This window comes from Hordeum vulgare, chromosome 4H (assembly GCF_904849725.1).
Source record: "Hordeum vulgare subsp. vulgare chromosome 4H, MorexV3_pseudomolecules_assembly, whole genome shotgun sequence".
Classification (NCBI taxonomy): domain Eukaryota; kingdom Viridiplantae; phylum Streptophyta; class Magnoliopsida; order Poales; family Poaceae; genus Hordeum; species Hordeum vulgare.
This window is the reverse complement of record NC_058521.1, coordinates 263041421-263053477: the sequence shown is the minus strand read 5'-3', so window position 1 is coordinate 263053477 and position 12057 is coordinate 263041421. Positions and strand designations below refer to the sequence as shown.

Below are 12057 nucleotides of genomic sequence, written 5' to 3'. Positions count from 1 at the left end.
CCATGAATGAGAGGTGGGTGAAGTGGTATATATAGGCAGCAGCCAAAATCCAACTGTTACACACAAAAATGTAAACTTGGTGACACCGAAGTGGACAACTCCGTGGTACCGAGTAGTACTAAAAGTGTGAACTTTGAATATCGGTGATACCGATATATAGAACTCGGTGGCATCGAAAATGTGACTAACGGTCAGATGGCCAAACTCGGTGGCACCGATACTCAAACTCGGAAATTCCGATTTTGCGTATCTTGGCAACAGAATGTTGGTCACCCAAACTCAGTAGCACCGGTGCAGTTTCGGTTGCACCGATTATGTGGGAATGGCTAGGGTTTTGTCTTAGGTTCAAACTTGGTGGGTCCAATGTAGCAATGTTGGTGACACCGAATTTGTGAATGTGGAACTTGACACAGTAGATATGTGGGGAAAATGATTGAGTGTTTTGGTGGCTAACTTTGAGCATTTGAGCAATTAGTTCATTTTACTACCTCGCCCCCTTTTAATTGTATTGGCTTTTGTGACAGCCTGATGCCGACGCCCCAGAAGATTCCCCTTTATTTCCGTTTCCGTCGAGTGATTATATTTTGTTGGTTGCATCATCATTTAGTTTGCATCACGGCATCATGCATGGCATCATGTCAACTGTGTTTTGTCGCCGTTGCTTGTTGCTTCGTGTTGTTGGGTGTCAGTGCCTTGTGAGTCGCGTTGTCTTGTTGGAGTGATGAGAGTGCGTGCGTGAGAGCCACCTGAAACCCTGTTGCACCGCGGACCTAAACCTTCACTCCCCTCCTCTCCTCTTTTATTTGTTTTTGCGGTTTTTGCTAAAGTTCAGTTTTAACCGATTCGTCTTCTTTTAAAAGATCCTTTTATTAAATGTGGGGGCAACCCCTTGGGTTTCCTTTATTTTTTTCCTTTGTTTATTTTCTAAAACAGTCTCATTTCTTTTCTCCTTTAAAGAGCCTTTATTTTAGTCTTTAAATAAAAGGGGTTTGATTTTTTTATTCTTTTGAAAAGGGTTTTAATTTTTAATTATTTAAAAGGTTTTAGTTTTTAATCATTTAAGAAATGCACAATCTATTTTAGAGTTGGGGTTTATTTTTAAAGGAGCAAAGGCTTTGTCCTTATTTTATTATTTATTATTTTTTTCCTTTACTTTGTTAAAAGCCTTTCTTTAGTTAAAAATTTCTGTTTTAAAGGTTTTTAAAGAAAAAAAAACTAGAAGGGAGGACCCAGGCCAAGGCCCAGCCGGCCAAGGCCCACGCCCCCCTCCAACCCTAGCGCTCGACAGCCCCCTCGTCCCGTCATCCTCCCCCGATCCCTCGTTCCTCTCGCGCAGCCGCAGCCCCCTTCTCCTCGCCTCCCCTCTAGGGCCTCGATCCCGTCGCCCCGTCATGGCCGCCGCCTCCCCCGAGGTCCCCTGCCGCCGCCTGCTACAGCCCCGAGGCGCCCGAGCCGCCGCATGCAGCCTCTCCCCCTCATGCTCCTGCCTGCTCGCTGCTCGTGCCGACCGCGCAGCCGCCCGCCATGGCCCGACCTCGCCTCCCTCGTCTCGAGCGCGCAGCCCCGCCGGCCGCCTCCTCTCGCCGTGGACGCCTCCCGTGCGGGCCCCGGTTGCCGCCTGCGCCCTCCGCCGTCGGCTTGCCGCTGCCAAGCTAGCTGCTGCCATGTGCTGTTTTGCTGGTGCGTTTAGTGCTGTTGCCGCTGCTTAGCTGCTTGCCGTTGGTAGCTGTCGTGCATTCTTGCTATTTCCATGCTTATATTAAAGTTAGAAAATAAGTTTGTGCACCTTCATCCTCTGCTTCAAAAGATATTTTTGGAACTCCCTAGCATACACGATCCAAATATTAAGAAAATTGTTATTGATATCCTTATGCATGAATTTGATTATATAGTGTGGGAAGCTAGACATATTTTTACCTTTTATGGAACCAAATCTGAACATCCTCCCATAGAAGTGATTCTTCATAATAGATATGCTATCTGTAAGTTGGAATATATTGACTATCAAAGTTTAGTGACAATATGAGGAGGAAGGTCCCTGCCAAAGAATTAATGCAAGCACTATACCTTAAAACTTGTGACAACTTTGAATGGATTTCTGAGGGAACTAATGAAGGTTTTAGTAAGGATTGGCATGACAATGCTATTTGGGAACCTATTAATCATGAAATTCATGTATAATATGATGATCCCTATGATGATGATGATGCTAGTAATAATGTCACAAATATAAGAACCTCTTTGAACCTTTGGGTTCGCCAACTATATTTGGTAAAGGTGATTTACTAAGTGCTATTTTGGAAGATCTTGGGCTAAAATACATGAAAGGGTCCAGCACCTGATCATACGCATTATGCCTAGCTAGGGGCGTAAAACAATAGCGCTAGTTGGGAGGCAACCCAATAGTTATCTTGTTTTTCTTGTCCTATGTTATGTTTGTGTGATATAACATGATTATTTCTACTGTAATGATTGTCTTTTTATGTTTAAATTAGTGTTTGTTCCAAGTAAAGCCTTTGGGATTATTTTAATATGAGTAGAATTGATACGATGCAAAACAGGAGCTTTATCGTCTGGTGCGGCATTTCTATGATTTTACTGGAATGTCTTTATAATCTGAATTTTTTACACAGTATGTCAAACAAAACCCTCAGGTTGTCCTAATTTGTCATAAGTTTCGGAGTTGCAGAAGTATGGTGTCTTTGCTCATCACTGCAGCCTATTCTGTCTTAGACAAATTATGTTTTTGCTAGTTTTGATGATGATATAGATTATATAGAGGGGGGTATAAGTCATGGAGAAGTTAGAATAGAGTACCTTATGCAATTATAAAATATGAATAAATTTATAATACTACCTATAGTTTATGGTTCGCCTATCTTACTAACGGATCTCACGAGTTCTCTGTATAGTTTTGTCTGCTCAAGTATTCTAGTTTTGGGTGTTATCGGGATGGATAAAGGAATAAGGAGCGGCAAGAGCCTAAGGTTGGGGATTCCCAAGGTACCCCAAGGTAATACTCTATGAAGTCTCAAGCATCTAAGCTTGAGGATGCCCTGGAATATATCCCCTCTTTCGTCACAATCCATCGGTATATCACTTGGAGCTATATTTTATTCATCACATGATCTGAGTTTTGCTTGGAGCATCGTGTATTCTAGTTTGCTTTTGTTTTAGTTTTCCACAATCATTGTTTGCTGGACACACCCACATAAGATAGACACATGTTAACCATGATATGTTAGAATACTCTTTATTCTTCACTTATATATTTTGAGCTAAGCAGTTGCTCTAGTACTTCACTTATATGTTTTAGAGCATGGTGGCATATTGATTTTATACTTCACTAAATTTGTTTGAGGGTTACTAAACAGCGACAGTAATTTTCATGGGTTGTAAGACTAGTCCAAAAATAATAGGTATTCAAGGAGTGAAAAATCAAAACCACGAATAGCACATAAAGGACAAATTGTAGGTTAATGATATCGATGTAGTAATATGACATGGTCTGAGTGCATGATTGTTGGTTTGTAAAAATATTGATAATTAAAGAATGTTAATTTTATGTTCATCTAAATATTGGTTATGACATGGTGATGACATGTGAGAATTATTTTTCGTCTTTGAAAACATGTGTTGCTTAAGTCGGGGCGCGTGATGGTTAGCTCCTACCAACCTCCCCCCTAGCGCATGAGAGTAGTACTTTGTTTCGGGAGAACTAATAAAACCTTGCGATAAGTATATGAGTTTTTATGACTAATGTGAATCTATGGATGTACTCACTCTCACCACCTCATATTGGCTAGCCTCTTCCGAACCGTACATTGCCCATTCTCACCTCGAGGATGAGTGCAAACTTCGATGGTGCATCCAAATCACGTGACAAGATACGCTTTGTTGCACATAAGCCACCTTATACCTTCTTCAAAACAGCCATCATACCTACCTATCATGGCATTTTCATAGCCATCCCAAGATATATTGACATGCAACTTCCATCATCACATCATATGACTAGTACACTCATTGTTATATTGCTTTGCATGATCATTTAGGTAACGTAGCATTTGTAGCAAAACCACGGTTCATCATTATCATACATGTTACGCTAGATCATTATACATCCTAGTACACTGCCAGAGGCATTCATATAGATTCATATTATTTAGTAGATTTTTTTCATATTAACTTGTAAGTAAATAGAAGTGTGCTAATATTCATTATTTAGGATATTGTCTCAGTGAGGAAAGGATGATGGAGACAATGATTCCCCCACAAGTTGGGATAAGACTCTGGAAGAAAAAAAAAAGAAAAAAAAGAAAAGGAAAGGAAATAAAAAAAGAAATAAATAAATAAATAAAAAAGAAAAGGAAAATAAATAATAAATAAAATGAGAGAAAAGAGAGAAGGGACAATGCTACTACCTCTTTTTTCACACTTGTGCTTCAAAGGAGCACCATGTTTTTCACATAGAGAGTCTCTTATTTTGTCAATTTCATATGCTAGTGGGAATTTTTCATTATAGAACTTGACATGTATATTCCGATGATCGGCTTCCTAAAATGACCGAGGTCTTCATGAGCAAGCAAGTTGGATGCACATCCACTTATCTTCACTCGAGCTTTCATACACTTATAGCTCTAGTGCATCCTTAACATGGCAATCCCTACTCCTCACATTGATATCTATTGATGGTCATCTCCATAGCCCGTTGATACACCAAGGTGATGCGAGACTTTCTTCTCCACTTTTACCCTTTGATACCTACCATCATATTCTATTCCACCTATATGGTATGTCCATGGTTCACGCTCATGTATTGAGTGAGTAATAAAAAGTTGAAGCGCATAAAAAAGTACGATCCAAATACTTGGCCTAACACCGTGGTGCTTGACATTTGTATATATGTGGTGAAGAAGGAGCCATGCCATACTAGTATGAGAAAATGAATGGGAGTAAACATTATTTAAGGATCATATATTTTGAAAATTGATGATCATGTTACTTATGTTCATGGATATTACTACGTTGTTGTTTGTTAATTCATCTTTTCTCGGTGATCACACCTGCACTAGCAATAGATTACATGTTGGGTAGCACGTCACATCAACAATTCTATTTTTATCATTTACCTACTCGATGACGAGCATGAATAAGCTTGGGGATGTTGATATGTCTCCAACGTATCTATGTTTTTTTATTGTTCCATGCTATAATATTATTATTCTAGGATACTTTGGGCATTTATTTGATATTTGATATTATTTTTAAGCACTACCCTATTAACCTAGTATCAAGTGTCAGTTGTTGTTTTCTGTATCTTTTTGGCTTTTTAGGTTTACAGTATCAAGCGGAGTCTAAATACCATGAACATGATGATTTGTTTGGACCAAAAGAAGACCTAGAAGCTTGGGAGAACACTGGGGGTACACGAGGGCCCCACAAGCCAACATGGTGTGCCTAGGGGGTGGTCGCGCCCTGCTAGCTTATGGGCCATCCCCGGCTCTCACGAACCCGTTCTCTGGCTTATAAATCCTCATATATCTGCAAACCCTAGGGGAGCTCCCGAAACACTTTTTCCGCCGTCGCAAGTCTTTGTTCTGTTGTGTGCCCATCTGAAGCCTTGTTTCGGTGCTCTGCCGGAGGGGGGGTCGATCATGGAGGGCCTCTACATCAACCTTGTTGATCCCATGGTGATGTGTGAGTAGTATACCATAGACCTATGGGTCTATAGCTAAGTATCTAGATGGCTCTCTCGCTATGTTCTTCGATACAAAGTTCATTGCATCTTTGCGATGATCTATTCGATGTAAGCACTTTGAGTGGTGCGTTTGTTGGGATCCAATGAATTGTGGGTTCATTTTCAAATTATTCATGATAAAAGATTTGAGTCTTCTCTGAATTACTATATGATTCTTATTTGCATGATTGTTATAGCTTCGTAAATCTCTCCAATCTATTGATTTTGTTTGGCCAACTAGATTGACCTATCTTCAGTGAGAGGGGTGCATTGTAGTAGGTCCGATCTTGCGGTGCTCAATCCTAGTAATTGAGAGGGACACAAAATGTATTTTCATTGCTGTCACTAAGTATAAAACAATGGGGTTCATTCATATTAATTGTGTTTACTTTGTTTACATCATTTCATCATTCTCCAAGCATTACTTTGTTTTACTTAATACTCTAGATGCATGTTGGATAACGGTCGATGGGTGGAGTAATACTAGTAAATGCTAGTATGAGTCGGTCTACTTTCTTGTGGACATGATGCATATATACACATAATCATTGTCGTAAATAAATATTGCATAAGCATGCACTTTTCTATCAATTGCCCAATAGTAATTTGTTTACCCCCGTATGCCTTCTTCAATAGAGATGCCACTAGAGAACACTATGGCCCCCAGGTCTATTCACATATAAATTTACAAACACTGCTATTTTGTTGCTGCCTTTATTTACTTTGCAATTTATATTTATCCAACTGTCATAGACACTACTTATTTAATTGCAAGTAACGAGTTCAAGGGTATTGATAACCCTCTTGCCCGTGTTGGGTGCAAGTGTTTGCTCTTTCGTGTGTAGGCGCTGAATACGGGAGTTGTGTGGTCCTCCTATCAGTTCGATAACCTTGGTTCTCAGCAATATTGTGTTGTATTATCCGCTCCTCTTTGCGAAAAAATCCAATGCAAATCACAAGTAGTTGTAACCAACAAAGAGGGATGTCTTGAGTGCCTAGACGGATGGGCTCAACATCCTTGTGGAGGTCAGCTGCCAGGTTACTTTTGAGTGTTACAATATAGCTAGTAGCCCCAAAGGCAAGGTGTGATGTCCATTTCGTACTCGTTCTCGGCCTTGTCATTTGTCCCTGGTGTTTGTTTTTTGCAGAAGCTAGTGGTCGAGGAGGGCCCGACGGGCATTCTCTAGTGCAAGCTGTTGGCCCAGCGATATAAGGTCTCATGCCTTTGTGGGTCGTGTGCTAGTTCCATATGCGTGTTTGTTGGGATCCAATGAATTGTGGTTTTATGATGAGATTATTCATTGAAAGTAATTTAGCCTTCTTTCAATTCTATTATGCATGATTGACGGTGTCCTCGGTAAGGGGGTCCCCGCCTAGTCGGTCCAGTCAATGCGCTAGACTAATGGCCCACTGCAGAAGGAAGGACTCCTAACCTATGGTGTAAGCATATCGGACTTCTCCAAGGACCTGGCGTGCACTCCAAGAATGTTCAATAAATTCGTCGTGTAATCCCTAGATAGGCAACTGACCATGTGTAACCCGAGATAATTCAGGTGTATATAAGCCAATGGGGTTAGTCCGTAGACACATATTCATTCATCATCATCCTTAGGGCTTAGAATGCAACTTACAATCTCGAGGTAGATCAACTTTGTACTTTCATACACCCATAATATAGCAAGAGCGGGACGTAGGGTTTTACCTCCTCAAAGAGGGCCCACACCTGAGTGAAAACATCATGTCCCTTGTCTCTTTTTACCCATTGATCCAATCTAACAGTTGGGTCCCCATACCTAAGGTTTGCCGGTTTTGACACCAACATTCGTGATTTCATTGACAAAATTGCAGTCGGATCGCCTTGGAATGATGGCTTTGCCAACTGAAAATGTGAGTCCTTATGGTATCCCTCGTGCATCGGTAACTCCTGCCATTAGATCATCGGAGGACTCGATCGACCCTAGGCCGCACTCCCCATTTGAGGTGGTAAGGCAAGGCCTGGAGTTTCGTTCAAAGCTTTTTGCTCCTTTGATTAGCTCAGCCGACGAAACCCCACTAGAGAAATCTTGAATCTGAACTCCCCTCTGAGGGATGAACATGAGATAGATCGGTTAGTAAGGGCAGGCGTGTTGGTTGTTAAGTCAAACTAAAACTCCTCCCTCTGCGCACACTTCTCCCGCAAGGAACACGGGGGCACATTGGAGTCCCCCACTATTGGATTGAAATATTCGATCCCACCCACCCCCACGTCGAGTATTGCCCGTGTTAGAGAATACTTCTCTGTATGTGGTTTTGGTAATTAATGACAATCCCTATGGACTAATGGTTGCATTGAGTTATATTCAAAGGATTTGTCCATAGGCACTTCTTGAAGTCCATATGTTGGTTTCAAGGAGTTCATATGATGACCAAGGTTGTATTCAAAGTATTATCCAAAGATTGGCCATAAATAGACAAGGTTGATGAAGACTAAGCAGAGAGTAAGTCAAGATGATCAACACACAAAGTGTACAAGATGTATCGAGAAGGATCAAGTGATCCCATGGTATGGTAAGCATTGTCCATAACGCTTTTGTGTACTAACCCATGTCTTCGTGAGAGTTCTATGTGGGGGTTAGGTGTCTTTCCATGGGTTTGCGTCAAGAGGAAGGTCTCATTCAACCTATGAAAGATGACATCAAGTGGTGATCGTCATCAAGATTGCGGTGTGCAAGTTCAAGTGGAGCATCATGAATATATCATGCTTGAAGCTTGCCATCCATTGTGATGGCAATGGACTTGTGAAGAATGTGCTGAAGAGTGTCTCACCCATAGTGAGTATGGGGAAGCAATCAAGAAAGGTGGTCCATCTTGAGGAAGCCAAGATCGTCATTATCTAGGTCAAGAGAACTAGGTGCAAGGTATAGGTTTGCCATTGATAGGTTTTTCTATTGTAGGATAGTTTGTCGTACTTTCAAGGGGGGCTCTCAAGTGAGTAGCTTGATCGTATTGTTCGTTGAGAGCTCAAACCATTTTCATCCTTGCATCATATCTTGGTTCTTGTTTGGTGTTTATCCTTGTGAGTTTTAGAGCTTATGGTCATCTTCATGACAAGCTCGAGTTCATCGAAAACGGAGTCCATATGCATCTTCTATGTCATTTTCGATATTGGAAGTTTTTGTCGGTTCTTCATTCATAGAGGTCTCACATATCTATATCATTTGCATTCTCATAACTGCATGTTCTTAAGATAGCTCTTGGATATCTCTTGTCGTCATGAATTCAACAAGCTTGAGTTTGCTCGATTCGGAGTTCGTATGTGAAAGTTATGGCACTTTCAGTATCCACCGGTAGTACCGCTCCAGGTGCCAGTGGTAGTACCGCTCCTGGAGCGGTAGTAGTTTTTTACTGCCGCTCCCTCGGACATTCTGGCAGCGATAGTACCGCTCCTAGCAGCGGTAGTACCGCTCCGGTCGGGTTGTGAGTGGGGGTAACGGTTGGATTCTTTCCCCCACTTTATAAAGCAGGTCTTCTTCCCCATTGGACCTGATCTATGTGTTAAGCTCGTGTTCTTCCCCCATTGTTGACCTTCTTAGAGCTTGCTAACTCTCAATCCCTCCAATGATTCTTGCTAGTTCTTGAGGGAAAAGAGAGAGGAGATCTAGATCCACATCTCCACCAATCAATTTCTCCTCTGTGTGAGGGGAACCCCTTGGATCTTGATCTTGGAGTTCTTTGTGAGCTCTTTGTTCTTCCTCTCATATTTCTCCATAGCTTTTGTTGTTGTGGAGGGATTTGAGTGTGAGGGACTTGACCACTTCGTGTGTTATTGCCATTGCATTAGTTGCATCGGTTTCAGTTCTCCACGGTGATAGTGGAAGTGAGAAGTTGAGAAGGTTATTACCCTTGGGTACTTGGTACCCCTAGAAGCTTGGTGGTGCCTCGGAGCTCAATCATTGTGGTGTAAAGCTCCGGGCAAGCATAGGGGTCTCCAATTAAGTTGTGGAGATTGCGCCGAGCATTTGTGGTCACCTCGAAGCCATATGTCATTGTGGTGAAGGTTCGAGGTGTTGTTGGGAGCCTCCAATTAGGTTGTGGAGATTGATCCAACCTTGTTTGTACGGGTTCGATGACCGCCCTCAAGGGTCCCTTAGTGGAATCACGGCATCTTGCATTCTGCGGGGCCATGAGGAGATTAAGGTGGCCTTAGTGGCATCTTCGGGAGCATTGTGTCTCCACACCGCTCTAAACGGGGATTAGCATCCGCAAGGGTGTGAACTTCGGGATACATCGTCATCTCCGCGTGCCTCGGTCATCTCTTACCCGAACCCTTTACTATGCACTTTACTTTGTGATAGCCATATTGTTTCTTGTAATATATCTTGCTATCACTTAGTTGTTTATCTTGCTTAGCATAAGTTGTTGGTGCACATAGGTGAGCCTAGTTGTTTTAGGTTTTGTGCTTGACAAATTAAACGTTAGTTTTATTCCGCATTTGTTCAAGCCTAAACCGTAATTATTTTAAAGCGCCTATTCACCCCCCCCTCTTGGCGACATCCACGTCCTTTCTGCTCGAGTATCTCGGGGGGGGGCTACGTCGGGGACCTAATGTATATAAAACAGAGAGCCAGGGAGACAGTAAGACAATTATGGTTCAGATTCTTGTTTGTCAAGAACGGAATAACCGATTGCCCTGATGAAAAGATACTAGCCGCCTTTCAGCACATCTGTGAAGAGGGGGTGTTAAATTCCCTCGCTCAGTGTCGAGTTCAAACATTCTCCTAAATCCCTGAGTTGGTATTAAAATTTTGTTCCATTGAAGACACATGGTTGGCTGAAGAGCAAAATTTTGAACCCATCGAGTCTAGAGATTCAAAAACCTCTAGCCCCGGATGATGACGGACGCCATGTAAGCACCCCTTGCTAGTAGAACCACCACATAAAAAGATAAAGAAGGGACCCCGTACTTCCTTAGACATAGTGCTGGATAACTCGTGCCACATACACTCTATTATCCTCAATTCAAATCTAACACACAACCTTCGAGCCTGCTTGGTCGTGAAACTAGTGGTGAAGGGTGGTAAGGCCCTCTTCACAGGTAGTCATGCCATTGGTCACCCAACCAATTCCTCGGATGAAGCCGAACTCCTAATGACCTATCAAAGAAAGCGGACCCTTCAGTAGCTTGATCACTCCTAGAGAAGAAAATCCCCGGCCACATGGCTCGACACGCTGATCACGTTCGAACAAGACGACCAGCCGGTGGATGACCTAAGTCGTTGCTCACGCACCCTGGTCGACCTGATGGTGGATGATTACTGGTTACATAAAGTGCCAATGGATGGAGGGAGCATCTTAAACCTCATCTCTGAGGGCATGCTGGAAATAATGCAACTTGATACAACTCACATCTAGCATAGCTCCATCATGATCAGAAATAATCCATGGCAGAGAAGCGCGATGCAAGGAACAAATCACTCTTGATGTGGTCTTCGGCACTCCCAAGAAATATTGGTCCAAGGAGTTAACCTTCCATGTTGTACCTTTCCGAACTGGCTAACATGCTCTCCTAGGGAGAGAGGCATTCATACAATTTATGCCATGCCCTGTTAAAGATACATGAAGCTCAAAATGTCAGGTCCCAACAGGGTGATAACTATCGCCAACAATCCAGACAGAGCACACATGGCTGAGAATAAAATGGCCTCACTGGCTCTAGAGTCCCTGGCCGAGGCCTTAACAATTAAAGAATTGACGGCCCTCCGAGCCACGGTCAATAAAGGATGACGTCATTCTGGATAAGATCCAGTTTGACCTCGTTTAAGCCTATAGATTGGAATGTCAAATTTCAAGTACGCCCAACGGACCCAAATAAAATGGCGTCCATTGGAGCCCATGTGGACCACAGATTGACGAATCCGTATGGAATTGACTTTGGGAAAATTAGGACATTTTTGCTGGCACCTTTCGGGTATACCAAGAATCTCAAGGAATCTAGTTGAACATAGCTTGAACATCATCAAAGCCTCTAAACCGGTCAAGCAAACAGTACGATGATTCTCTGACATAAACGATAAGCCATGGGAGAAGAGCTCGACAAACTACTAGAGGCTGGATTCATCTGAGATATAAAACATCCTGAATGGCTAGCCAACCTGGTCATGGTACCAAAGAAGGATAAATCTTGCCAGCTTTGGATCGACTTTAAAGATGTTAACAAAGCATACCCCCAGAGATTCCTTCCCTCTACTGTGCATAGACCAGATCATTGATGCTACTACAAGACAGGACTCCTTATGCTTTCTGTAACACATATCCGGGGTACCATCAAATCAAAATGT

At 42.4% G+C, this 12057-nt stretch overlaps 1 pseudogene; it reads left to right on the top strand.

The window, feature by feature from the left end:
• The first annotated feature begins 1391 nt into the window (after positions 1-1391).
• Positions 1392-12057, top strand: part of LOC123450442 — a 31175-nt pseudogene continuing 20509 nt past the window's right edge.